General features: G+C 37.7%; 1 protein-coding gene across 8 annotated transcripts in view; it reads left to right on the top strand.

Annotated features, from left to right (window-relative positions):
- Positions 1-27,607, top strand: part of GALNT13 (polypeptide N-acetylgalactosaminyltransferase 13) — a 560,094-nt gene that overhangs the window by 31,902 nt on the left and 500,585 nt on the right. For 7 of the 8 annotated variants that reach the window (XR_016231545.1, XM_008258589.5, XM_089329139.1 and 4 more), the window contains exon 2: positions 4,738-4,808. The gene's annotated coding sequence lies outside the window, so the exon portion shown is untranslated. Of the gene's footprint in view, positions 1-2,528; positions 2,825-4,737; positions 4,809-27,607 lie in introns of all 8 variants that reach the window. The other variant, XM_070070866.2, reaches the window with a different exon arrangement.

Raw genomic sequence — 27,607 nt, 5'->3', positions numbered from 1 at the left:
TTGTGCCGATCTGAAACCAAGAGCCAGGAGCTTCTTCCAGGTTTCCCATGCGGGTGCAGGGGCCATCATCTAATGCTTTCCCAGGCCATAACAGAGAGCTTGATCTGAAGAGGAGCAGCCAGGACTAGAACTGGCGCCTATATGGGATGCCGGTGCTTTAGGTTAGGGCTTTAACCTGCTGTGCCACAGCGCCGGCTCCAAAGTTTTCTTTAGGGTGGAATATTTCCTCAGTGGTTAATTACTTTGACATTTGACAGCTCAGGCCAGACCAAATATTGTCTAAAAATCCTGACTGTGGGTTTTCCTGCTGTTTTCTAATGATGAAATCAGTTATGGGTCCTGAATGCGCCTCCATAGAGGTGGTGGTGTGTTTGTGTTGTGTTTGTCTCATTACTGATGATGTTGTCTTTTATCAATTAGTTAAGGTTTTCTCTGCCAAGTTTCCCCACTGCAAGTTACTATTTTCCCCATGGTAATTAATTTCCAGACTATGGAAATATCTTATTTATCATCATACCTTGGCTCACGACTGCCACTGAAGTCTTGTTTGAATCATTTAACAGTTTTGCTTGCTGAGTTGTGATTTTCTAACTGCATCATTCCATCTATATTTTTAGATGCCATTCTACTCAAAGATCTTCCTTTATTTCATACTTTCTTCACTTAATTGATTAATTCAATTTTTCCGTTATGAATTTCAATCACTTAGAATAATGATTTATTTTGATTTCCCAGTTGCCCTGGATTTGACCATTGATAAACTCAAGCTGAACCTGCGTTCTTTTTGATACATCCTGGTGTTTTTAAATACTTTATTTGCTCTTCTCCTGGAAAAAATTGGTGTCACCCTGAATTCCGTATGTTGTTAAGTCTCTCTTCTGTGTCCTATTTCTATTATGCCGGGACAGTTTTTCAGTAATTTTATGGTTTGAGTGAACTTTCTGCCAGTGATTTTTGCATCACTCCTCATACCTTTCTCACAGTTTCTCTGAACCCCCAGGTCCCTATAATGTATGTAGAGAACTTCCAGGACAGCTCTGTTGGAAATTGGTGTTTAATTTTCTGTTTACAATTAAAGTGACATTTTTATTATCCTCCAACTTCCAGTTATGCTGAAGGCCCAACATTTGTGTGTTTCCACTTGTTCTGGCTGACTGTATTCTCAGAGGATATATGATATGAAGAGTTTCAGCTTTAGGTGGCGTCAGTTATCTGAGTTAACCAGAATCCCAGGGCCATGTTTTTAAAAAACATAGTGTTTCAAGACATTTGCAGGTATTTTTAAATTTTTTATCCAGAATACATGGGTTGCATAACTTCACCTCTAGCAATCTGTATTCTCTAAATCTAGGTTAGTAATTAAATTATTTTCTTTCTCATTATAATTATTTTATTACATGTGTTACATGTTCCATTTGTCAATCCAGAAAATATCTCTCTGAATGACATGCCCATGGTCAACATAAAATCATTTCGTGACATCAGTAATTCTCTTGATGATTTTCCAAGCATTTCTGTTTATACCATTCTCCACTAGCTTTAGAAATTATCAAATATGGTTCCATACATGGAAATTAAATCCTATAACATTTTAAAACATTGATGTAGATTAAAATAAGTTATCAATGGCATCTGACTATGGGCTTCCAATGAAATACGAAACAACTTCAGAAAGCTTGTGGGAAAACATAGTGAAAAGAAGTTTATTTTGATGCATAAAATATTTTGAAATCCGTGCAAGGTTTTTCATAATATGAATTTTTGATTTTCATTGAGCTTTTTGACCTCTTGAATAGTATTAAGAACAGTTGCTGCAACTGATAAGATATACGTTTTGACATAGAAAAGGAAAATTCTTCATTCAATTTCCCAGAAAAGAAATCTGAGGGTGATTATTAGGAAAACAGTGCGTGGAACTGGCTGAGTCGGGGACAGTTTGCACAAGTAGGCAGGAGAGTACAAGAAAGTATGTACCAATATAAGAAGGACAGCCATTTTTCTGTTCTGTGTGTGAGCTCTGATCCTGGCCTAATAAAATTTGCTCTTTTGGAAATACTAAAATTGAGGATTCTTATGAGAAATCTTCTGCTTTTGTATATGATTTTATATTTTAAAAGCCACAGTGTGAGGCTGGTGCCGTGGCTCCATAGGCTAATACTCTGCCTGCTGTGCTGGCACACCAGGTTCTAGTCTCAGTTGGGGTGCTGGATTCTATCCCAGTCGCTCCTCTTCCTGTCCAGCTCTCTGCTGTGGCCCTGGAGTGCAGTGGAGGATGGCCCAAGTGCTTGGGCCCTGCATCTGCGTGGGAGATCAGGAGAAGAACCTGGCTCCTGGCTTCGGATCAGCGTGGTGCGCCTGCTGTTGTGGGGTGAACCAATGGCAAAGGAAGACCTTTCTCTCTGTCTCTCTCTCTCTCACTGTCCACTCTGCCTGTCCAAAACAACAACAACAAACAAACAAACAAAAAAAACACAAAAAATTACAGTGTGAGCAATCAAAAAGTGTTATTTTTTTTTTTTTTTTGACAGGCAGAGTGGACAGTGAGAGAAAGGTCTTCATTTGCCGTTGGTTCACCCTCCAACGGCCGCCGCGGCCAGTGCACTGCGGCCGGCACACTGCACTGATCCGAAGCCAGGAGCTTCTTCTCCTGGTCTCCCATGGGGTGCAGGGCCCAAGCACTTGAGTCATCCTCCACTGCACTCCCGGGCCACAGCAGAGAGCTGGACTGGAAGAGGAGCAACCGGGACAGAATCCGGCACCCCGACCGGGACTGGAACCCGGTGTGCCATCGCTGCAAGGCGGAGGATTAGCCTATTGAGCTGCGGTAACAGCCAAGATTTGTTTTTTATGTCCCAGAATACAACCTCTACTCTATATGTCTTGTCAACAGTAACAGGTGTTAGTGAGATTTTGGGTAAGAAAAGCTGGCTGTAAGCCTGCAGTCACCTCCTGTTTACCATGTTAAGCTGGACAAGTTATGTTGCATGGTGTTAACCTCGTTGCCTGCTGTAATGGGATGATTATGCTACAGAATGTGGGGCTGCTGTGACACAGTGGGTTAAGTTGCTGCTTGTGATGGTGGCATCCATTTTGACATCACGGATTTGAGTTCTGGCTGCTTCACTTCTGGTCTAGCTCCCTGCTAATGTGTCTGGCAAAGCAGTGGAAACTGACCCAAGCACTTTGGCCTCTGCCACACATGTGGGAGCCCAAGTTGGAGATCTGGGTTCCTCACTTTGATGTGGCCTACCTATGGCTTGCAGCCATTTGGGAGTTAACCAGTGGGTGGAAGATATTCCTCTGTCTCTCCCCTTCTCTGTCATGCTGCCTTTCAAATATATAAAGCTTATCTTTTTTTTTTAAAGAATGAAGAAATTCATGGATTTGTAAATTATTATACTTTACTATTCTATTGAAATTATATTTGCGGGTGAATTTCTATTTTCTATTAAGTACTAAGTTTTAAACTGAGAAAATGAAATTTACATAGTTGCTTGGGAATTTCTTGGTTAATTTTTGCCGTTTAATTATAAGCTGTTAGCTATATATCTATTTTCCTCTTGTTTGAACACTTCTGGGCTTAACATTATTAAATCATCTATTCAAGGCAGGTAGAGAGGCCAATGACATCCTGGTGTATTTTGCTTTTTAGAGGAAGATAAATTAAACTTTATATTTAGCACGCTTGTTCTGAATGTTGAGCTGTTGGTTTTGTAATGGCTCATTTTGGTGATTACAGAAGTAAAACTCCTGTATCATGTATCAGTAGACAGTTTTTTTCTGATTAGTACTGTCCAGATCTCTTCAGAAAGAAATTCTGTTGGCTATTGAGAACTAATGTACCTCTAAAGATGTTTTCTATTCAGCAATATCTTTACCTTGTTCTGCCTATACTTACATAATCTGTGTGAAACAGCACACTGCACTTTAAAGAGTTAAAGATAAATTTCTTCAGATTGTTTTCTGCTGTTTTATTGAGCATTTTATGAAATAGTATATTCAGTTGAATAAAATCTATTGAAGTTGAAATATATTGAACTTCAGAATTAATGTGCTTTTCCAACATTTCTTCTCCAAAAACAAACAAATTAATTAATAAAGGCTGATTAAATCACTTTCTCCGTATAATCACATTGACTTTCTGGAAAGCAGAGAATGGATCTGTTTATGTTTTTTCGTGAGGTGTGCAAGCAGCATGCTTGCATTTTTTCTTAGTGTGTGATTTTCAATTAGAGTTGAAATGCAATTACAATGTGAACTGGTGCAGTTCTGTGAATACATCAAGTAGAATTCTCTCCTAACTTAGTGATTTTCCTAGGGTCAAAAGTATGTTTCAAAAACTTATATTATTTGAATAACCATCTCAGTTCTACAACTAAATTTACTTATCAACATCTATTTTTTGAATTGCTTTTATGTTGTTCTGCCAGTATTCTGGGGTGCTGTGTTTCTTGCCCACTGTTTTTCTTAACTATTACTCTGAAGACGCTGAGCTGGCTTTTCTTACCTCTTCTTGAAAAGTGTCCTCTTTGACTGATATTTGGAATGTTTGCACGTAGCTGGGATTATTTCTGTGTATTAGCCTATTATACTCTGCAGTATGTGTAATCTATGTTTCACAAAATTATTTCAGTATGTTAAAGTGTTAAGGGTTTAAATGTATGCTGGTATGGATTAGTTTCTCTGTGACCTTGGCAAATAGCTTACTCCTTTTTTCATTTTCTTCTTTCTCCACAGATGCATTTTGTAGGAGTAATTTGAGGATGAATGTGCTCAAATCATTTTGAAATTGCCAAGCACCATATACAGTAAGTAATATGTGTTTTTATTTTTCCACTCAGTCGCAGTCATGCTGAATGAATTTGGCAGACAGACATAAAAGAACACATTTCGACTGACTGTTCTTGATATTTGAGCATATTGAGGGAAAATGTGTACTGGAGAACAAATTAATGAGCTATTTACTAATGTGAATTAAGTTGTGTAATTTCTAGATTTTTAATGACTGATGTAAACATTGCTCTGCTCCCCATATATAATTTTTTCACTTATTCTTTTAAGTGATAATCTCTAATAAATTGAAATGAGTGAAGGAAAGATAAATAATATTATCTACAGTTGATATGCAAAGTTTTAAAAATACTGAATTATTATATATTAAGACTTTTTTGTGTCAGGCAATTTATTACAGCATTACCTTTAATCTTCCCTCAAATATTTTAATATAATTAATTTATTCAAATTTATATACGAAAACTGAGAGCCCCAAGGCTGAATAACTTGTTCAATACTTCTTCAAAGTGATGAATCTAGGCTTTGTACACAAGACTTTCCACAAAGTATTGCCTTCACCAATAAATTAGAATAAGTTAATTTCTATTAAGGAGTTTAATGTTTAAGAATTTAAGGATGTACTGAAGGTTTCTTTTTGATTTTGTTTCTGCTTATGCATTATCCTGACAAAGTTGCAGATTTCTGATTTTGGTATTTTCTGTTTTGTCTATCCTTTAATTTCAAATGATGCTTTCTTATTCTTGGACTTTTTTTTAAAAGGTTTTTACTTAATGAATACAAATTTCATATGTACAGCTTTTAAGAATATAGTGGTACTTCCCCCAATTCCCACCTTCCCATTCCTTTTTTCTTTTTTTTTTTTTTTTTTTTTTTGACAGGCAGAGTGGACAGTGAGAGAGAGAGACAGAGAGAAAGGTCTTCCTTTGCCGTTGGTTCACCCTCCAATGGCCACCGCGGCCAGCGTGCTGCGGCCGGCGCACCGCGCTGATCCGATGGCAGGAGCCAGGAGCCAGGTGCTTTTCCTGGTCTCCCATGGGGTGCAGGGCCCAAGCACCTGGGCCATCCTCCACTGTACTCCCTGGCCACAGCAGAGAGCTGGCCTGGAAGAGGGGCAACCTGGACAGAATCCGGCGCCCCAACCGGAACTAGAACCTGGTGTGCTGGCGCCGCTAGGCGGAGGATTAGCCTAGTGAGCCGCGGCGCCGGCCTCCCATTCCTTTTTTCATTAAGATTCATTTTTAATTAAATTTATATACAGAAGACCAACTCTATACTAAGTAGATTTCAACTGTTTGCACCCACACAGACACACAAAGTATAAAGTACAGTTTTAAAACAGGTTTTACCATTAATTCTCATAGTACATCTCATTAAGGACAGAGGCCCAGCATGGGGAGTAAGTGCACAGTGACTCCTATTGTTGATTTAAGAATTAACACTCTTATATTTTACCTCAGTGACCACCTGGGGCCCTTGCCATGAGCTGCCAAGGCTATAGAAACCTTCTGAGTCCACAAACTCCATCAGTATTTAAACAGGGCCATATGCAAAGTGGAAGTTCTCTCCTCCCTTCAGAGAAAAGTACATCTTTCTTTGATAGCGCCTTCTTTACACTGGGTACTCACTAACAGAGATCTTTCATGCAGAACACTTTTTGCCACTATGTCTTGGTTTTCCATGGCTGAAATGCTCTCATGGGATTATCAGCCATATCTAAATGCCTTAGGGGCTGATTCTGAGGTCAGAGTGCTGTTTAGGGCATTTGTCATTCTATGAGTCTGCTGTGTGGACTGCTTCCCATGTTGGAACTTTCTCTCCTTTGCACTTCTATCTATTGTTATTATTACCAGACACTTGGTCTGATTTATGTGATCTCTTTGACTTTTAATCTTAACTATATGATCAATTCCACACTTAATATGATCACTTTATCACATAAGATGGGATTAGTGCCACCCAGCTTAATGGGATTTGGAATCCCATGGCAAGTTTTTAGCTTCATCCTTAGGGGTAAGTCTGTGGGAATGTGTGCCCATCTGTACAGCTCCTCCCTCTCTCATTTCCACTCTTATTTTTAACTGGGATCTATTTCCAATTGACTTAATACACCTGTGATTAATTCTATGTTAAGTAAAGAGTTCAAACAGGTTACCATTTAGGTGCTCTGTTAGTTATCACAGATTAGGGAGAGCATATGATATTTGCCCCTTTGGAACTGGCATATTTCACTAAGTATGATGTTTTTCAGATTCATCCATTTAGTTGCAAATGACCAGATTTCGTTTTTTTTTAATGGCTGTGTAGTATTCCATAGAGTATATATCCCATAGTTTCTTTATCCAACCTTCCATTGATGGACATTTAGGTTGATTCCATTTCTCAGCTATTGTGAATTGAGCTGCAAAAAACAATGGAGGTGCAGATAACTCTTTTATTTGCTGATTTCATTTCCTTTGGGTAAATTCCAAGGAGTGGGATGGCTGGGTTGTATGGTAGGACTCAATTCAGATTTCTGAGTTATCTCCAGACTCTCTTCCATGGTGGTTTTACCAGTTTACATTTCCACCAACAGTGGATTAGGATACCATTCCCCCCACATCCTTGCCAGCATCTGTTGTTTGTTGATTTCTGTATGAAAGCCATTCTAACTGGCTTGAGATGAAACCTCATTGTTGATGGCTAGTGATTCTTGAGCATTTTTCCATATGTCTGTAGGCTATTTGGGCTTCATTTTTTGAGAAATGTCTGTCTAAGTTCTTTGCCCATTTTTTGACTGGGTTGTTTGCTTTGCTATTGTTGAGTTTTTTGATCACTTTATATATTCGGGTTCTTAATCCTTTATTTGTGCATGGTTTACAAATAATTTCTCCCATTCTGTTGGTTGCCTCTTTACTTTCCTGTTTCTTTTGCTGTACAGAAGCTTCTCAGTTTGATGTGATCCCATTTGTTAATCTAGGTTTTTTTTTTTTTTTTTTTTGCCTGTGCCTCTGGGGTCTTTTCCAGGAACTCTTTGCCTATACCAGTGTTGGACTGTTTTTTTTTTTTAAAGGTTTATTTTATTTATTTGAAAGACAGAGTTACAGAGAGAGGCAGAAAGAGAGAGACATCTTCCATCCGCTGGTTCACTCCCCAGATGGCCACAATGGCCAGAGTTGTGCTGATCTGAAGCCAGGAGCCAGGAGCCTTGAGGGCAGGGGCCCAAGGACTTGAGCCATCCTCTACTGCTTTCCCAGGCCACAGAAGAGAGTGGGATTGGAAGAGGAGCAGCCAGGACTAGAACCCGTGCCCATGTGGGATGCCAGAGCCCCAGGCCATTTAACCCGCTGTGCCACAGTGTCGGCCCCTGGACTGTTTTTAATAAATGAAAATGTGGATTGTTGAACCCCTTTATGTGGTTCGTAAATCACTCTAGTGTTTGGAGTTTGGGTTTTGAGTTCTCCAGGAACTTCATTCAGTAAACACACATACACTTAAATGTTAGTATGTTATATTGGAGTTGAAAAGTACAGTGGGCTCATAGAGTCCAAGATGTAGCATCCTCAACTTGTCTGCTACAGTAGTATGATTTGGAGGAAAACTCTAAAATAGGCTTTCCCTCCAAAATGTGAAGCAAAGATGACCTGCATTGATGATTATGTATTGTCTCCCAGTGTAACTACTTCAGTAGAAAGTAGGTGTCCTGCAGTAACTGTCAAAGCCAAAATCTGGATTCAAAATTCCTAGCTTTATATCTTGAATTTATCATTTATTAACTGTGTTACTTCGAATAAACTATTTATGTCTCTTTAAAATGGATAAAACATTAAGAATGGGGCCCCTGCATTGTGGTGCAGTAGGTCAAGCTGCTGCATAAGATGCTGGCCTCCCCTATTGGAGGCTGCTCCACTTCAAACCCATCTCCCTGTTATGTGGCTAAAAAGGCTCAAGTGCTTGGCCCCTTGTCACCATCCATGTGGGAGACCAGGGTGGAATTGCTGGATCTTGGGTTTGTCTTGTTTTCTGCATCCATTTGGGAAGTGAATTAGCAATAGAAAATCTGATTCTCTTTCTTGTTCTCTCTCTGTTGCTCTGCCTTTCAAATAAATCTTTTTTCAAAACACTGATTAAGAACAACCTTATTTGTGGTAAGTGAATTAATATATGTAAGGCATAGTACAATTTCAGGCACATAGTAAATATTAGTGGTTAATAATTTGGAATTATATGGATGTTTCCATTCAAATATGTTTGTTAATCAACTGTCATGATTTTACAAGCATGTGATATAAAGTGAACAATCAAGCTACTCAGTGAATACTACCAATTGACATGCTTACAAAAGGACTAACCTTCAGCCTTCTCTAAATACAGCTAGCAAAATGCTTTAGGGGCTTTTACTTCTGTGAGCTTTTAGTAAAAAAAAAAATTAGTCACTAGGATATACACACACATAGATATAAATATATATGTGAAACTGGTATGTATGTATAGTAATAAAAACAACATAATTTATATTTTACTGTATGTTGATGCAGAATTGACTGCTGGTATGGTGTGTGAGCCATTTGGAAAGAAGATGTCAGTTGTGAGGTGCTTATGTGATTTGCATACTTAACTTCAAGGAGATGGAAAAATTAAAAAAGCTAAATGAATAGTTGAAATGGCTGTCAAATAATTTGGGGAAACAGTCTCATACAATGTTCTGTCAAGCTGAAATTGAAAGGCTGTGAGCAAGGAAACATAAGTATTGATTCTATCACATGCACTTTTTAAAATAAAATGTTTATGTGCCTCTACTTTTTAAACTATTTATTTAAAAGGCAAAGTGTAGTGGAGAGATAAATAGATCTGTCAGCTGCTAGTTTGATTGCCAGACACCTACAAGAGCTGGGGTAGACCCAGGCTGTTGCCAGGATCCAGGAACTCCATCTGGATCTCCTGTCTGGGCAGCAGGGACTCAAGCACTAGAGTAATCATCTGCTGCCTGCTAGGATGCATTAGCAGGAAGCTGTTTGGAAGCAGAGTAGCCAGGACTCAAACTAGCACTCTGATAGGGGACGTGGATGTCCCAAGTTTGTTTAACCTGATGTTCCACAATACCTGCCCCATCATAGGCATTTTACATTGAACATTTCACTATATATAAACAATAATATTGTGAGGCAGATATCTTGTTATCATTATTTTTCAGAATAGGAAAATATGTCATGGGAAATTTGAATATGTCAGTTATGGAAATGAAGTTTTAGGCCTAACTCTAAAATTTTTCCTCTTAACTTGAGTGGTAAGCACCCAGATTCTGTGGCTGATCCCCATTGCTTTTAGGAGCATAAAAAATCTTCATAAACATCAGATTATTTTTTATTTTTTATTTATTTTTTATTTAATGAATATAAATTTCCAAAATACGAATTATGGATTACAATGGCTTCCCCCCCATACCGTCCCTCCCACCCACAACCCTCCCCTTTCCCACTCCCTCTCCCCTTCCATTTACATCAAGATTCATTTTCGATTATCTTAATATACAGAAGATCAGCTTAGTATACATTAAGTAAGGATTTCAACAGTTTGCTCCCACACAGAAACATAAAGTGAAAAATAATAGATGATTTTTTTTAAATGATGATGAAATCAGATCAGACCTATTGTCCTGTTTAATCCCAGTGAGAGTCAAGTTGGGAGTTGATAGATAAACATCAGATCTTACTAGTAATGATAAAATTGGATTTTATGATTAAATTTAAAATAAAATAATATTCGCCATATGTTAAGTGTCAATAGGAAACTTCTGCAATCCAAACCAAATTATATTAAAAAATACTGCTTGGGATGGCCTTTGGGTGTAGGGATTAAGATGTTGCTTGGGATGCTTGCATTCCATATCTGAGTGCCTGAGTTTGGATGCTGGCTCCACTCCCTGCTCCACCTTCCTGCTAATGCACATCATGAGAGGGAGCAGGTGATGGCTCAAATAACTGGATCCCTGTCTTCCACATGGGAGACCCGGATTTTGTTCCTGGCTCCCAGCTGTGGCCAGGCCCAGCCATGTCTGTTTTGGGTATTTTGATGGCTAGAGCTGTCTCAATCTGTCTCAATGTGCCTTTCAAATACAATAAATAAATACATGTTTTAAAATGCTGTTTGATTAAAGAAAACAAAGAAAATCCATCTGGGGATGGTATCTTGGAGCAGTGGATTATGTTGCCACCTGCAACACTGGCATCCCATCCTACCAGTGCTGGTTCCAGTCATGGCTACTCTGCTTTGATTCAGCTAATGTGCTTTGGAAAGCAGTAGATGATGGTCCAAGTGCTTGAGTCCTTGCCACCAATGTTGGTGACCCAGATGGCATTCCTGGCTTCTGCCTGACCCAACCCTGGCTGTTGTGGCCATTTGGGGAATTAACAAACAGTTGGAAGGTTTCTCTTTCTCTCTCTCTCTCTCTCTCTCTCTCTTCCTCCCTCTCTCCCTCCCTCCCTCCCTCCCTCTCTCCCTCCCTCTCTCCCTCCCCCTTTCTCCCCCTTCCTCCCTCTCTGCTTCCCTTCATCCCTGTCTTCATGTTTTAGGCTTATGTTATACTTTTCAGAATTTGAGTGACTGTACTGTTTTCCTACAGACCTTCAACCGCTTTATCCAGCATAGAGAAGTTTAGAATGAAGAGTTTGGCCTTACTTATCATTTCTTGCCTGTTACCACTTTCAGGTGTCTAGCATTTACAGCATCGTCCTGAAACTATCAGTGGCCACAGGGATGCATTTCTTTTGTCCACTCTTTGGTGATCATCTTCTTCCCATTCAGCTATCTATTAATCCAAATTCCTTTAACTTCACTTCTTGAAACTAATTATCAGCAATATTTTATCTGGGGGATCTTTTCAAACTTACTTCTATTTAAAAGATTGTTGCCCTAAATACAAACAAGTTGAGTCTTCTGTGTTCCCTCTCCATTTTTGGTTTTGAGAGTGAAGGGTTTATAGAATGTCTGTGCTTTCAGATTCCATGTTTAGCCTCTAGAAGACAAAGTTAGCGATTGTATTTAATTAGTGTTTATTGCATGCTTCTAAATAAGAAAAGCACTGTGTTGGTAAAATAACAAGAGCAAGTGAGAGGGAAAAATGATTACTGTCAAAAAATTCTGTCAATTTGAGGAAAAAAGATATGCCTAAATGTAAATAAATAGAGGACATGGTATTATGAGAATAGTATAAGTGAATCAAAATTTAAAAGCCGTTTCCAGTAATTTGAGAAATTGTAGAAGTTTAAAGGTGTGAAAAATAAAGCTTTATAGGAGATATGAGAAAGGAGATATAATTATGAACTGCATTGATGTAAGGCTTCATCGTGGAGATTGTACTTGGGCTACAATTGGTGGAAAACATTAATAAAATAGTTAAGGGGATAGCATATCAAAATTTAGAATTGAAGTGGCATACTTCACCATCAATGAATGGCAAATTATGAGTTTGGGAACAGAATAAATTTCTCAAGTTGAGTTAAAATCAGATAACAGCAGAAAGAAAGGCTAACGCAGGATTGTATAAAACACTAATCACTATTCAAGGAATATGAATTTAATTGGTAGGCAATTGAGAGTAGTGGTATTCTGAGGTCAGTTTCTTTTTTGAATACTTTTCTGTTGATGTCTTTAGTATAAATTGTACATGAAAGCTTGTAGACAGGAATATCAGCTGTTTGGCAACTGGAGAAGCATAGGAATGAAAGTGTGAAGGCAAGACTGGGGGTCATAGCAATGGGAATGGAGAGGTAGGAGTAAATCATGTGGGACTTGGAAGGATGTAGGTTAAGGGAGTAAGGATAACAATTTATTCTTGTGTGGGGTTTACTAAGTATGGGGCTTGTCTTAAATAGTGTTGATCAATGCCATCCCCATTCTCAAAAGAGGAAACTGAGGCAGACATCAGTTATGCAAATTGTCCCAAGTCTCATGAGTAACACATGAGCCAGGTCAGTTTTTGAGCCTACCCTAAAACTAGAGTCTCTGCAATTGACCATGATGCCATCATTCCACTAGGGAAAAACTGAGGTTCCCATTTGATTAAACTGGGAAGTGATGTTGCCAATAGTCATATTTTTTTCAGTGTTTATGTCTGCTTTAGATAGGTATTTAGATAGAGGGAAGAATTTTCTGACCTTTAGGGAGAAATTTCCCTTATGTTTAGAGATTAATCTCTTGTATATATTCACTTGTATGCTGGGCAACAGGAACAGTGTAATTTATGATATTACTCAATTATAAATTAGAATAGTAAATATGTCATCTTAATGTGATTTGTCTTCCTTCCTTAGCAGAGCTTAAAATGAAACAAGGATAGCATGCTAAATTAAAGATGTAATATCTTAGGTTCATGAAAGGCCAATATTTTAGACTTAGTTTACCTATCATACTAAACAATAATTTTGACAAGGGAGAAAATAACACCCAGTATAAGGATTATCATTCTTTTTCATATTGGAGAAGTAGCATAATGTGCTGCTAAGGAGTTCGGGCTTCAGAATCATTCTGTGTATTGGCCTAGGTTCTAAGCTGAGGCCTCTTTGGATCTGTGACTTCTTGTAGGTTATTTAAGCTCTTCGTGCCTCAGTCTCTGTACCATTGAAATGCGATAGTAATGGAACGATGTCTTTCAAATATTGTAAAAGTTAAATAGGTTAAAGCATTTACAATAGTTCTTGAAGCATAAATTCCAAATAAAAGTAGTGTTCACTATTTTTCCTATGTAACAGTTTTCTTTACAGAATTATTGCCATTTTGACTTTTTGTTGTGAGGTTTTATATATTAAGGGCACAATGATTTTTGAAAGCAAAGACACATGATAACATTACACAAATCAAGAAGTAGACCATCATTTGCTTCTGAGACCTTGCCTCTCAAACATTGCCTCCTTTCCATCAGTTCCTTAATGGATGATGTTATCCTAATTTTCATGGTAATTACTTCCTGTTCTTTATTACACTTTTAGTATTTCATCAGGTATCCTTAGCTGCAAAATTTTAGAGTGGCTGATTTTTAATGGATATTCATAATGGTATATTATATACATTCTTTTATGCATGTTTCCCTTTCCTGAATGCATGCAAGTTTCAATAATGTATTTTGTGTCTCCATTGTTTAATCCTTAATAGGCTAATATAGTTATCAGCTCTTTTTTAAGTTTGGCCACATTGGTAGGCATTTGGTTTCATTCCCCTATTGAATTATGTAGTTATATCATGTGGCTTAATTGCCAAGTTAATATTATTATTGCCAGTATATTATCTGCCAGTGTCTTGCATATTTTTCTAATTGTGTTAATTTTTAAATCATTAATATTCAGAAGTTAGTTATATTTGAATTAGCAGCCTCATTTCACTAAAATATCTGAAAATATATTCTTCTTTTACTATTGTCTACTGCCTCCCAAGTTCATTAACCAGAAACTGGATCAGAAGCACAGAGTAGTAGGGACTTGAGTCAGGCACTGATAGAGGACATGGGCATCCCAAGCTGCAGATTAACCAGCTGTGCCATAATGTCTACCCCATGATTTAGTTCCTTTTAAAGAAATTCCCTGGAAACACCAACCAACATGTCTACCCAAACGTCATTACTATTAATTGGAAAGAAAGCTGTTACATGTACTATTTTAGTGGTACATACAAATGCTGTGTTGTGTTCCTAGAGTAGGATAGGTAATAGGCAAGCTTTCAGCAATCTCAGTCATATAGGAAAGAATTGTGGGTGTCTTAAGTAATCTGATTTCTTAGTCAAGATGGTGTAGATTAAAGCACACAGGGCTGGCATTTTATAGAACTGTGTTCTGATCTCAGTACATATAGCATGAGCTATGTGATATTAAGATTCTTATTTGGTTCTATTTTACTGTAAAGGACATAATAATAACTGTCCTGAAATATTTTTGTGTGGGATAAATATGATAATATGTACAAAAGGCCAGTCATATAGGAAATGATGGTACATGGTTTGTTTTATTTTACTCATCTGTTAAACACAGAAATACAGTTGTATAAGGGAGGGCATAATCTACTCCTGCATAATACTGACAGATTATGAAGACAACCTTACTTCTCTAGGATCGAGCTTTATGCTTTAGATGAGATTGAGCTTCTCTACTTCTGCTCTTTAATATATTTTTTATATCTTGGACAATATTGAAATATTGCTCCAAGTTTAGGATTATGACAATAGCACTTTATGTAATATCAAATTAGGAAAAAGAGAAGATGGATTCCAATTTGAATGTTTCCGTTCATAAGTTATGAAACTTTTGAAAGTAATTATAGTCCTCCAGGCCTCAGTTTCTTTGGCTAACAAATCAGTTAGGAAGTGATTTGAACTTTTCTTCCCATTTTACAGCTCAGTTTGGTGTATTTTCTTTTTTAAAGTTTTATTTAAGGTATACAGATTTGTTCTATTGCATATATTCAGGTTCAGAAACATAGTGATACTTCTCATTATACCATCCCTCCCACCCACGCTCCCACCCTTCTTCCTTCTCCCTCTCCTATTCCTATTCTTAATTTTTACAAAGATCTATTTTCTATTTACTTTTTTTTAAATTATGCTTTATTTATTTGAGTGGTAGAGTTACAGATAGTGAGAGGGAGACACAGAGAGAAAGGTCTTCGATCAGCTTGTTTGCTTCCGAAATGGCCACAATGGCCAGCTGGAGCTGGGACAATCCGAAGCCAGGAGCCAGGAGCTTCTTCTGGTTCTCCCATGTGAATTCAGGGGCCCAAGTGCTTGGGCCATCTTCCACTGTTTTCCCAGGCCATAGCAGAGAGCTGGATTGGAAAGAAGCAGCCAGGACTAGAACCAGTGCCGATATGGGATGCTGGCACCACAGGTGGAAGATTAACCTGTGCCACAGCACCAACCCCTCCATTTACTTTTTCATCTTAAGATTAAACCTACATGCAATAGAGTTCAACAAATAGTATGGGAAAAAACACTGTTCCTCAACATTGGAGACAAGGGCTGTAAACAATTACTGAATCTATTGCATCTCAATTCACAATAGTTAAGATATGGAATCAGTCCAGATGTCCATCATCTGATGATTGGATCAAGGAATTTTGGTATGAACATTAAAGAAAGAAACAGAAGAAGACATGAAAGAGTGGAAAAATCTTCCATATTTATAGACTGGAAGAATCACTATCATCAAAATGTCCATATTATGAAAACAATTTATAGATTCAGTGTGATCCCAATCAAAATACCAATATTCTTCTCAGATCTAGAAAAAATGATGCTAAAATTCATATATAAGCACAAGAGATGCCACATAGCAAAAGCAATCTTAACCAACAAAAACAAAGCTGGAGGCATCACAGTACCAAATCTCATGACATACTATGGGGCAGTTACAATCAAAAATGCCTGGTACTGGCAAAAATAAATAAATAAATAAATAAAAAAAGAGGTATAGGCCAATGAACAGAATAGAAACTCCAAAAATTAATCCATACATGTACAAGAAATTAAGGTGTGTATACAGTAGAAATACAACTCAGCTGTAAAAAAAATACTGTCTTTTGTAACAAAATGTATGCAACTGGAAACCATTATACTTGGTAAAATCAGTTAGTCCCAGAAAGACAAATACCATATGTTTTCCCTGATTTGTGATAACTAATAGAGTTCCTAAAAGGCAGTATATTTTCTTTTGTTCTCTGCAGATTCTCTTGTCAAAGAAATACACTAAAGATGGACGAATTCATAAAATCTTGTTTACTCAAATAAAGATTTAGTTTTTACAGGAATTGGCTTTGTTGAGGTGTTTCACAAGTACTGAAATGAAACAATAGATGATAATTGAACATGGTGGTCTGTGTTAAAAGAGTGGCTTAAAATCCTGAATGTGAAGATTTCTGACATAGACACAAATGTGTAATTTGGGGCAAGTCATTTAAATTTTCTGAGGTTAGAGTAATCATTTTTAAAATGGACAGTGTATTATTAAAGCCATGATGAAAATAATCTGCAATAAAACAACATAAAAATTCTTAGAGAAAAACCTATCCAAGTTGAATGCTAGGTTCTACAGAAAGTCCAATGGAAAAACTACAGGGGCTGGTGCTGTGGTGTAGCAGGTAAAGACTCCGCCTGCAGGGCCAGCATCCCCTAGGCGCCAGTTTGAGTCCCACTGCTCTACTTCCGTTATGGCTCTCTGCTGTGGCCTGGGAAAGCAGTGGAAGATGGCCTGAGTCTCTGGGCCCTTACACTCATATGGGAGATCCTGAAGAAGCTCCTGGCTCCTGGCTTTGGATTGGCATACCTCCGGCCATTGTGACCATTTGGGGAGTGGATCAGTGGATGGAAGACTGCACTTGCTCTCTCTCTCTCTCCTCTCTCTCTTTCCTCTCTCTCTCTCTCCTCTCTCTCCTCTGTCTCTCCTTGTAACTTCTGCCTTTCAAATAAGTAAATCTTTCAAAGAAAAAATATAGAAAACGCACTCAATATTCTGGTATGGCAACTCTGTGGTAAATTTTTAAAAGTAAAGTACCGTAAAATGAACGTATCAAAACCTCTGAAGTTTGTGTTAGATTTTACCAGGCTATTTAGTTGCCTTAGGAAGTTGTGACAAGCAAGGTCTAGTGGATCCCACCTGGCCAGATCAGCAAGGCAGGCATGTGTATGATTTTGTGTATGCGATGTCTCAGTGAGGTAAGTTTCCAGATGTAATGTTGCTCTACATCTGTGGCATTCCTCTTGTGATCCAGTGAAGCTGAAAAATGCCAAATCATTTGCAGTCCGAGGCTGTTACTGCTGTCTGTTCTCTTCAATTTGCCCATCTGAGTTGACAGTGAAGCCTTCCTTTCTATGAATAGCCAGTTATTCATAAAAATATGGTTGCAGATGGCAAAATAGTTTCTATTGTTAAACTGATTAAATGCAACAGAAATGCCCTGTCTTTAAGATTTATTCTGTAATAAAAAGATATTTTGTTCCGCAACGTATGCCAAGCTTGACCTCTGTTTACATATGTGTGTGTGTATATATATTTGTTTATATTGCCATCACTTTTAACAACACTTTAATTCAAGCATATCATATGTATGTCAATAAATGAAAGACACTGATTTTAAGTAGATTGATTGGCAGAATTTAACCGTATAACTGCCACCAGGAGTTATATCTAGGAGTATTAATAATTATGACAATAACAAATACTACTACCTACTTGAAAATGCTATAAACTATAGCAATAATATTACAAGTAATAAACAATTATACCTACTGAACTGAAACAATATTGCAATGTGAAAACTGAATAAGATTTTATCCAAATCTCCCACCTGTGAGCCAAAAACTAGAGTCACCACACAAGCTGACAAGTGTTCTATCAGTCATGTTGCCAGGCAACCTGTATCAGAGACACCCAATTGAGCAGCCATGGAGTCAAACTAGAAGGTATCTTGGAAACAGAAGAGTCCAATTGAATGAACAGGAGGGAGGAGGGACAGAAAGAGGAAAAACAAAAAGGACAGAGTCAATTGAACAGTTCCCTGTGTTAATCATAACCACATTTTTTTTTCCTAGTCACAAGCAGCTATCTTAGAGTAAAATTATCTGGGTATCTACTCCCTGCACTGTGTTTTCCTTCTTTGCTGTTTCTGTGTGTCTGAGTGGAAAGGACTGACAAAATGCATCGCCATTAATTTTTGGAAGGGAAGGATGTTACAAATCATTTTTAGCACATTCAAAACATGTTAACTATGAATTCACTAAGATCTTAATCGTTAAGTATTATGTTTAATTAAATCATGTTTAAAATGACCTAATTTTGAAATTGATATACTTCGTTCAAAAATTTGCAAATGCATAGTAAAATGTTTATGGAGTTAACTCCCTTCTTGGACAGTAAAACAGAACAGGAAGGTAAATGTGCTGAAGTTCCTCTGGGAAAGTCTCAGAGAAGATACTGTACAGGATTAGATTTGGAATAAACTTCCAATCTGCAGAGCAACTCATCTGTGCTCTAATAGACAGCTATTACCTCTAGTTTTGTCTCAGCCTTTTGGACTCTATTTTGTTCTAACCCCTCCATCACTCTTCCCTCTTTTCTTAACAGATGAGTGCAGAGACCAACAGCATCTGGGAGAAAGGAGCTTACGAGTTTTCTCCAAACTCACCAGAATCTATAAATCATTTCATTTTTCCCATCCAGTTCTTCCTTCTTTATAAACCAATATTTTTGTGCAGGCTCTGGATCTTATACCTGTATGTGTTCCAGTAGCCCTAATGCAAATGAGTATTTTATTTCTGTGTCAGTCCTTTTCCCTTTCTTCTGATTTCTTCCTAATGCTATTAAACATTAAAATACCTCTCCCCTTAAAAATACACATATTTACATGTAAATCCATTTTAGCTACATCACAATTCTTATCTCTACTCATAACTAAATGTTTTCAGGACTTGTCTGTGTTCTCTCTCACATCCACTTAAATCTCAACATACCGAGGCTTCCTTTGTTCGCATTACTGAAAGTATACTTTTTGAGCTCACCAAACTTAGTCTTGTAATTCCATATATGGAACATATATCTTTTCTCTCTTAGGGCAATTTTGTATCCTTGAATGTTCCCTTTATATAGAAGTGTTCTTTCTGGTGGACTCTATAAGAGTGTACTTCTGGTTTTATTTTCCTTTGATAGCCCTTACTCAGTCTCATTGGTGGGTTCATTGTTTTTACAAACTGGTACTTTGAAAGATTCTCTGTGACCCCTCTTTTTTTCTCATTCTTACTGTCACTGAGCAAATTCCATCAATTTCCATGGTTTCTGTTAATGATGGTTTGCTAAGTCTCTCATCTTTACCGCTCCTGGAATTCAATCCCTACATTTACCTGCCTTCGAGGCAACTCAACTCATTTATCCTATAGGATCCCAAGTTGAACCCAATCTTCCAGTGTCACTCCCCCTCTTCGCGGAGGAACGACACAGGACCCTGCGCTGTACTTTTGTCTGCTCGGCCCTTCCCGGGTTTGCTGCTGGTTCTTCCCGGGTTGGCTGCCGATCCCTCCACCTCCGTGGAGGGGCGGCTCCCCCTGCCATTTTCCCCACTTCCGTGGAGGAGTGGCCCACCGCCGGCCGGCTCTCTCGGGGGCTGCTCAGATGTTATCGGATGTTCCCGGTGCATGTTGTCTCTCTTCTCCTTTATAGTCCTCTTCCACCAATCCCAACTCTGCTACCCACATGCCGAGCATGCTGCTCTCCTCCAATCAGGAGCAGGATCAGCTCCTGCAGCTCATCAGTCAAGCTGGCGAGAGGCAGCTGCGTAGAAGTTGTTTACTCCCTTTCAGCGCCATATTGTGGGAGAGCAGATGCATAGAATAAGTATTAATTCCAGTAACTTAGTCTAGTCCGAGTTGCTCCCCACATTCCAGGAAATTTTTGAATACCCCTAGTTGCCTATTATGAACTCAGTTTTAAAAATATGCATCAGAACTGTAATATACAAATAAAAAATAATGAAATTAGTAAAATTTTCTTAAAAAATTATTTCATTAGAAAGGTGGAGGAAAGAGAGGCTCAAAAATAGATAGAGATCTTCCTTCTGCTTGTTTACTTCCCAAGTGTCTACAACAGCTGGAGATGGGCTGGGCTGAAGTCAGGAGCCTGGAACTTAATCTGTTCTCCCACATGGGTAGCAGGAACTCAGGTATCTGAGCCATCACCTACTGTCTTCAAGGGTGTACATTACAAAGAAGCTGGAATCAGTAGTGGAGGTAGGCCTTGAAGCCAGAAACTCTGGTATGGTATGTGGGTCCCAAGTAGTGTCTTAATAGCTATGCCAAATGCTGCCCCAAATTAGTATTCTTAACCATGATACTTGCTCCAGAAAGTTTAATTTGGTTTTATCTAGAATTGCCAGATGACAAATTCTATGAGGTAAGGTGTGTAATTATCTATCTTGGGCTAGGACTAGGATCATATTATGCACTCAGAAATTGTTTGCCAAATAGGTGAAATAAAAACTCACTCTCTGAATCTTCAATATTTTGCTCTGAGTTATATTAACAATTTCTTTTGCTCATCATAACATTGATCACAATAAAGCAATAAAAACATATACTGCCTGGTTTCTGAGTGTCAGTGTCTCTGATTTTATTTCATATACATAGTCTTTACCATGACCTTTTAAGTAGGTTTAGCTCTAACTGCTATTTGATAAACACAGGAACAACTGGAGTTAGCTGGACAATTTAACTTATCCAAGCATCATTTTTTTTAAAGATTTATTTATTTATTTGAAAGACAGAGTTACAGAGAGAGGTGGAGACAGAGAGAGAGGTCTTCCATCTGCTGGTTCACTCCCCAGATGGCCACAACGGCCAGAGCTGAGCTGATCCAAAGCCAAGAGCCAGGAGCCAGGAGCTTCTTCCCGGTCTCCCACGTGGGTGTAAGGGGCCCAAGGACTTGGGCCATCTTCTACTGTTACCCCAGGCCATAGCAGAGAGCTGGATCAGAAGAGGAGCAGCCGGGACTCTAACTTTTGCTGTGGATTCGTTTCTGAGAGGAGGAGTGTGGTGGGGGCAAGAGGCACAGAGTCACCACACAGACCCCGGGAGTCTGATGAAAGCAGGCCTGAGGCGAGCAGTCTGCAGACTCCTTTAATTCAGTTGCTACAGCAGTTTATATAGCCAAGGCAGCCAATCTGGTCAAGGGGTGGTCTATGCCCTAGCCAATCACACTCTGTTGCCAGGCAGTTTCCGAAGCCATCCAATCACAGCCTGTTGCCAGGCAGTTTCTGTTGCCAGTGGCCATCTTGTCATGGCCTTCTCATTCCACCACATCTAACCAGCACCCACATGGGATGCCCCATGCTTCAGGCCAGGGCTTTAACCCACTGTGCTACAGCACTGGCCCCTCCAAGCATCTTAAAATGAATGAGTTTTGGGGGGTCTCTTGAATGAAAGTATCTGTCTAACCTTCTTAATCTTGTGAGATATATGTGTATATACATTGTTGAATTTTTAGGAAAAAAAAGTACTATCTATATTTGTGATTTTTTGATACAAGCATTCATTGCTCACTGTTTTTGCTGTCATTTAGCTTCCTCAGGACCTTTGTACTTGCACATGACTTTAAGCACAGTAATTCTTAGAGGTTATCAATTATCATTTTAGTTTGGGCTGGCCTGAAGAACATTTAGAATGTGCCTTAAGGCTTTATTTGTGAGAAAGAGTTTCTGTGGAAAGGCAAGTACAGATTACGGAGAAATATTGGACTTGCCAAGAGAAAATACAGAGAAGTCAGGAAAATAATGGGAGAAAAAAATTGATACATGGTGACACAGTTAACAAATATATCCTGAAGTGCCAATTGCAAAGCGAAGTGAAAAATTCAGTTCACATGGTTTTGTTAATTAAAAAAAGCAAAGACTATGGAGGAACAATAAAATGAATTAAAAAGGAATATAATAGAGGGAAACACATTTTTAATATATAAGAGGAGTAGAACACCAGGAATTAAAATGGCATGAAGAAAAAACTGCTTTGCATCTGTTAATAGGCTTCATCGATTCCAGTTGCTGCCTTTATACAAACCTTTGCCAAAAACGTGAAACAAAAAGGAAAATACAATGTTGATTGCTATTTCTGTTGGGGTGGAGCTGAGTAGAAGTAGAAAATCAGAGAATTTTATACTGATTATGCTTTTTTTGCAGGAGGGAAATCATAGCAGTATTTTCTGTCTCAGTTTGAACACTGTTTCGTTCCATAGAAATTAATAGATAAGAGTTTTGGAACGTAGCACACCTACTGATTTGTTCTGATGTCAATCAGCAGTTAGTATGTATTTACTGTGCTTATCAAAATCAAAAGAAAATATTATAACCATTCATCCTCATAAATAGTGGAGCTTTACTTTGGAATACACAGATACTGTTGATCTTGAAGCTTTTCTAGCTTTGCTGTGTGAGCTATAAAAATATAAAACCTTTGCAGAAAATTTACGAATTGTTTGATTTTAGAATTTGGGTCTTGACTCAAAAATAAACTATCATAAGAAAAGCTGTATTAGTACCTCATTGCTTCTCACTGGCTATACTATCAGCCGTAGTGATCTCATTTCTCAGAATGAGACCTAAAATTGAGGTCAACTTCAGCAGAGTTCTGATCACTCCCTACCTACTTTCTACTGTGCTCCACTCGGCTCACCACCATGTTCCCCATAGCTAACTTCTAGAGAAAATACTGAATGGAAAATTGTTTTTTGAAGTAGATTTAACTGATAATAACTGACACAAAGTCACAATAGGAATGCATCTTTTAGAAACTCAGAGATACATTATTTAATTATTACATTATAATATGGACATTTAAAGTACCATTTGTAGATTAGACAACAGATTATATTAGCTATATACTACATTTATTTTGGTATCTGAATAAAACATGAACTCTAGCTGTTTGCTTTTAACAGGGAGTGTTTTTTCTCAAGGTAACTTGATTTTGGAGTCTGGTAACTCCGATTACCTCAGTTTTTTTTTTTTTTTTTTCAAATTACAGTGTACTATTATTTATAGGAGACCATGCTTTTCCATAACGACAATCACTGTAATTCTTTTGCACCTCAATTAGCATGTGATTTTAATCTAAGTCACATAAAAGAGAAGAACATTTTGAGGTCCAAGGATTTATCATTCACTGTATTAAGATTTTCTTTCATTAGTGGAATATAAAACTCACTCTGTCTTTACTTTTCTCAAAGCTTGGTTGGTTTCAAATGGGATATAGGCAGCAACAGTAAGACTAATTAGAAGCGAGCCATCCTTCCTCCTTCAATAATCACTTTAAAATACTGGTCCTGATGCTTTGAGGGTCACACATAGTACTCGCACAAGTTAGTTCCTGAATTCTGGGTAAAATTCAAGGTTTGGAAAGCTAACATTTTCTTCAAGGTATGAGAAGTTATAATTATATTCATCAGGTGAGGCAGAGTCACAGGGATTCAAATTGAGGGCGGGTGGGAATTCTCATTATGTTCCTAAAACTATATATATGAAAAACATGAAATCTGTTCCCTTTATGTAAATAAATAAATAAATAAATAATTTTACAAGGATAGAACATTGGGAAACTTTAATTAAGTCAGGCTTTATTTTAATAGACATTTTAATAGCACTCTTTTCCATAACTCTATGTGTGCTCATGTATCATAAAGCGAAAATATCAGATAACTCAGAAATTTACTTTTTTTTTTTAATAAAGATTCATTTATTTGCATGGCAGAGTGACAGGAGGTGAGGTGAAGAGAAAGACATCTTCCCTCTACTGGACCACAAACACCCAGACTGGGCCAGACTGAAGCCAGGAGCCAGGAACTCCCTCCAGATCTCCCGCGTGCATGGCAAGGGTCAAGTACTTGGGCTGTCTTCCACTGCCTTCCCAGGCATATTAACACGGCGCTGAAGCAGTGCTCAGACTGGTGCTCTGATGTGGGATGCCTGTGCCATAGATGGCAACTTAACCTACCGTTGGCACACCTGCCCTGGAATCTTATACTTCAGCATGAGTATTGGTGGTTTCTTCCATCATTTAGGTTCTGGATAACTCATAACTTAACAAAAATAGTAAGAATACTGCAAAGAAAATCCCTTTAGTTTCACTTTTTTTTTTCCAGTGCTTTTCCATAAATAAGTTTAAAACAGTAGTGATAATCATAGTGCATAAACAAGTGGATATCTTGACTTGTGCAACTTTACATTATCATATAAGCATTTGTCATAAATATATAAGCATATTTCCATTGTTTTCTAATCATTGTCAATTAACTGTGTAATTTTCATATGTTTTCTAGTACTGTCAATAAGCTATGTATCTATTTGGAGCTACTTTTAATGAATAATGCTGTTATAACACCTCTGAACTTTAAGTCCCCTCTTTATGGAGGGTTTAAATCAGAGTTTCCAATAATGACATTGCTAATTCAAAATATATAATATGTAAGAAAGTATGCCAAAATTTATTTTTAATAAATCCCCTTTCATTTAAAAAAATTTTTTTTGGGTCCAGCGCTGTGGTGTAGTTGGTTAAAACCCTGGCCTGAAGCTCTGGCATCCCATATTGGAGCCGGTTCGAGTCCTGGCTGCTCCTCTTGCCATCCAGCTCTCTGCTATGGCCTGGGAAAGCAGTAAGAAGATGGCCCAAGTCCTTGGGCCCCTGCACCCCACGTGGGAGACCCAGAAGAAGCTCCTGGTTCCTGGCTTCAGATCAGCGCAGCTCCGGCCATTGCGGCCATCTGGAGAGTGAACCAGCAGATGGAAGATCTCTGTCTCTACCTCTCTCTGTAACTCTGTCTTTCAAATAAATAAAATAAATCTTAAAAGAAGTATTTTAATGTGGGCAAATTTCATGTATTTCATAAATATAGATTTAGGAGCATTTTGATAAATCCCCTTTCTTTTCAAAAGTGTTTTTTTTAAACAATTTACATTTCTGCCTTAAAATCACAAAATGAATCCTTTCACCACATTTGTGTGAATGTCATTTTCTTTAAAACATTATTTAATTTTAACATGCAGTTTTTAAATCAGTAGTATCACTAATTAAATTGATTAGTCCTTTATTAAGATGACAGGGAATATGTTACTTTGTTTATGGATTTACTGTTTATGTGCCTATACACAAAATGTTAATCTCTGCTCAGCTGTTAACTCTTGTACATTGTATTGTTTCCCTTCTCTTGTATTTTGGCAGATTTCCTTATTTTATAGTATTCCTGTGTTTCCTAATATTGGATTAAACATTCCATTATATTAGATTGCTTTATATTGATTAACAGGTTACAATCCTTAGCAATTTCATTTGACAAGTTACTTTGCTAATGAGAATATAATTTTTCATTCCCTGGGGATATAATACTTTTAATTTAGTATTAATTAATTGGAGACTAATTTCCATTTCCTTATTTTTTAATTCATTGCTAAATATGTCTATCTAATTGCCAGTCTTTTAAGGCACTTTGCTTACTATGATTATTATCTTCAATAGGAAGTTTGCAAGTGAAAAATTAAAGCTGCAAATCAAATTATTAAGTAAATATATATAATCATTAATAAGTTATTTGTTTTGTTGAGGTTTTATTTTGAGTGGGACAAATTGAATTTTTAACCCATTAACGCTTTTAATCATGAGATTTGTGGCATAAGAGTGCCAGCTAGCTGGTATATGTCTACTGGGAACTGACGAAATGTTGTAGAGTTGTCTTAAATCTCTAGGTTTTATATATGTTTGGTCGTTTTGGGTATCTGTTTTCCCCTCTTGGTGACTGTTAATTAATAAGCTGAAACCACTGGTATGTCGCCTTATAAATACAGAACAGTAGCCAGCGCTGTGGCTCAATAGGCTAATCCTCCGCCTTGCAGTGCCAGCACATGGGGTTCTAGTCCTGGTCGGGGCGCCGGGTTCTGTCCCGGTTGCCCCTCTTCCAGGCCAGCTCTCTGCTGTGGCCAGGGAGTGCAGTGGAGGATGGCCCAAGTGCTTGGGCCCTGCACCCCATGGGAGACCAGGATAAGTACCTGGCTCCTGCCATCGGATCAGTGCGGTGCATCGGCCGCAGCGTGCTGGCCGCAGTGGCCATTGGAGGGTGAACCAACGGCAAAGGAAGACCTTTCTCTCTGTCTCTCTCTCTCACTGTCCACTCTGCCTGTAAAAAAAAAAAAAAAATACAGAACAGTCTTTAAGCACCTAAAACAATTATGAACAGATTTTTAGGCTGACAAATATGATTTTTAAGACAACTTAACTTCATTATATTTTCAGGGTCATCTATAGTTTTTTACAAGCTTTCTTTGTGAAGACATACTTTCATTATTTTTTGATGATCCACTAATACTTGCAAAGTCCCTATCATATATTTTAGGTTTTCACAGTCAAAACACCTTTATAGAATGAATATCACTCTGTGTAAGAATGGCTGCAACAAACCAATGAGTAAAAAATGGCCTTGTCTCCTGAAATCTGCTTTCTAAACATGCTCCTGTCTTATAAACCATCTGTGAAGTTCTACCCTTCTTTTACTCACTTTATGGCCACTTATCTTGTTTTTCTTTGTTGTTATTGCATTCCTTCCACATTAATAATCATTTATGAATGTTTTTTGTTGTTAAGAGTTCCACATCTTGGAAAACTCCAACTGTTTCATTAATTCCATTTCTTATCCCTAATTCAGTGCTTTCATCTCTTCTCTCTACTTGATCCTATTCCAGAAAGAAGGATTTTTTTTTTTATTATTATTTTTTTAATGCCTAGAAGGGTGTTGGCAGCTATAGGGACATTCAAAATTTTATCTGTAGGAAAAATTAAAAGACTATTTTACTTTTTATAATTAAGTAGTTTTATTCTAAAAGTGCTTATATTGTTTGTTTTGAAAATTCAAAACTAGACTATACATCGATTTTATTCCTCAGATATTTCCAAGTTTATTTAAGATTTCTTTCAAGAAATTTCTTACACATAAAAAATTTGCACAAGTGTACATACACACTGCCTGATTTTTGTATGTCTGATGATTTCAGGTCTGTGAAGGTTTTGAAATTTTATTTTGATATATATTAAAGCTGCCAAGTTATCTTATTATAGTTTCATGGATGTTGTCAGAGTATGTTCCTACCTCAGAGCCAAGGACATTTTTACTCATAGTTCAGAAAGTAGTATGAGCATAAACATTTGCATCAGCTCTACTCATGTCCATGTGCCACGGTTGCCTACAACCTTATTGCGTTGTTTAGGAAACCTACCATGTTATAGAAAGAAGTAAAAGGTTGTTCTTTATCTTGGAGGCATTATCTCATCCTATTCACC

Source organism: Oryctolagus cuniculus, chromosome 3, assembly GCF_051225735.1.
Source record: "Oryctolagus cuniculus isolate XC-2025 breed Fujian yellow rabbit chromosome 3, ASM5122573v1, whole genome shotgun sequence".
NCBI classification, from domain to species: domain Eukaryota; kingdom Metazoa; phylum Chordata; class Mammalia; order Lagomorpha; family Leporidae; genus Oryctolagus; species Oryctolagus cuniculus.
Note: the sequence above shows the minus strand (reverse complement) of the source record. Positions and strands in the feature narration are given on the sequence as shown.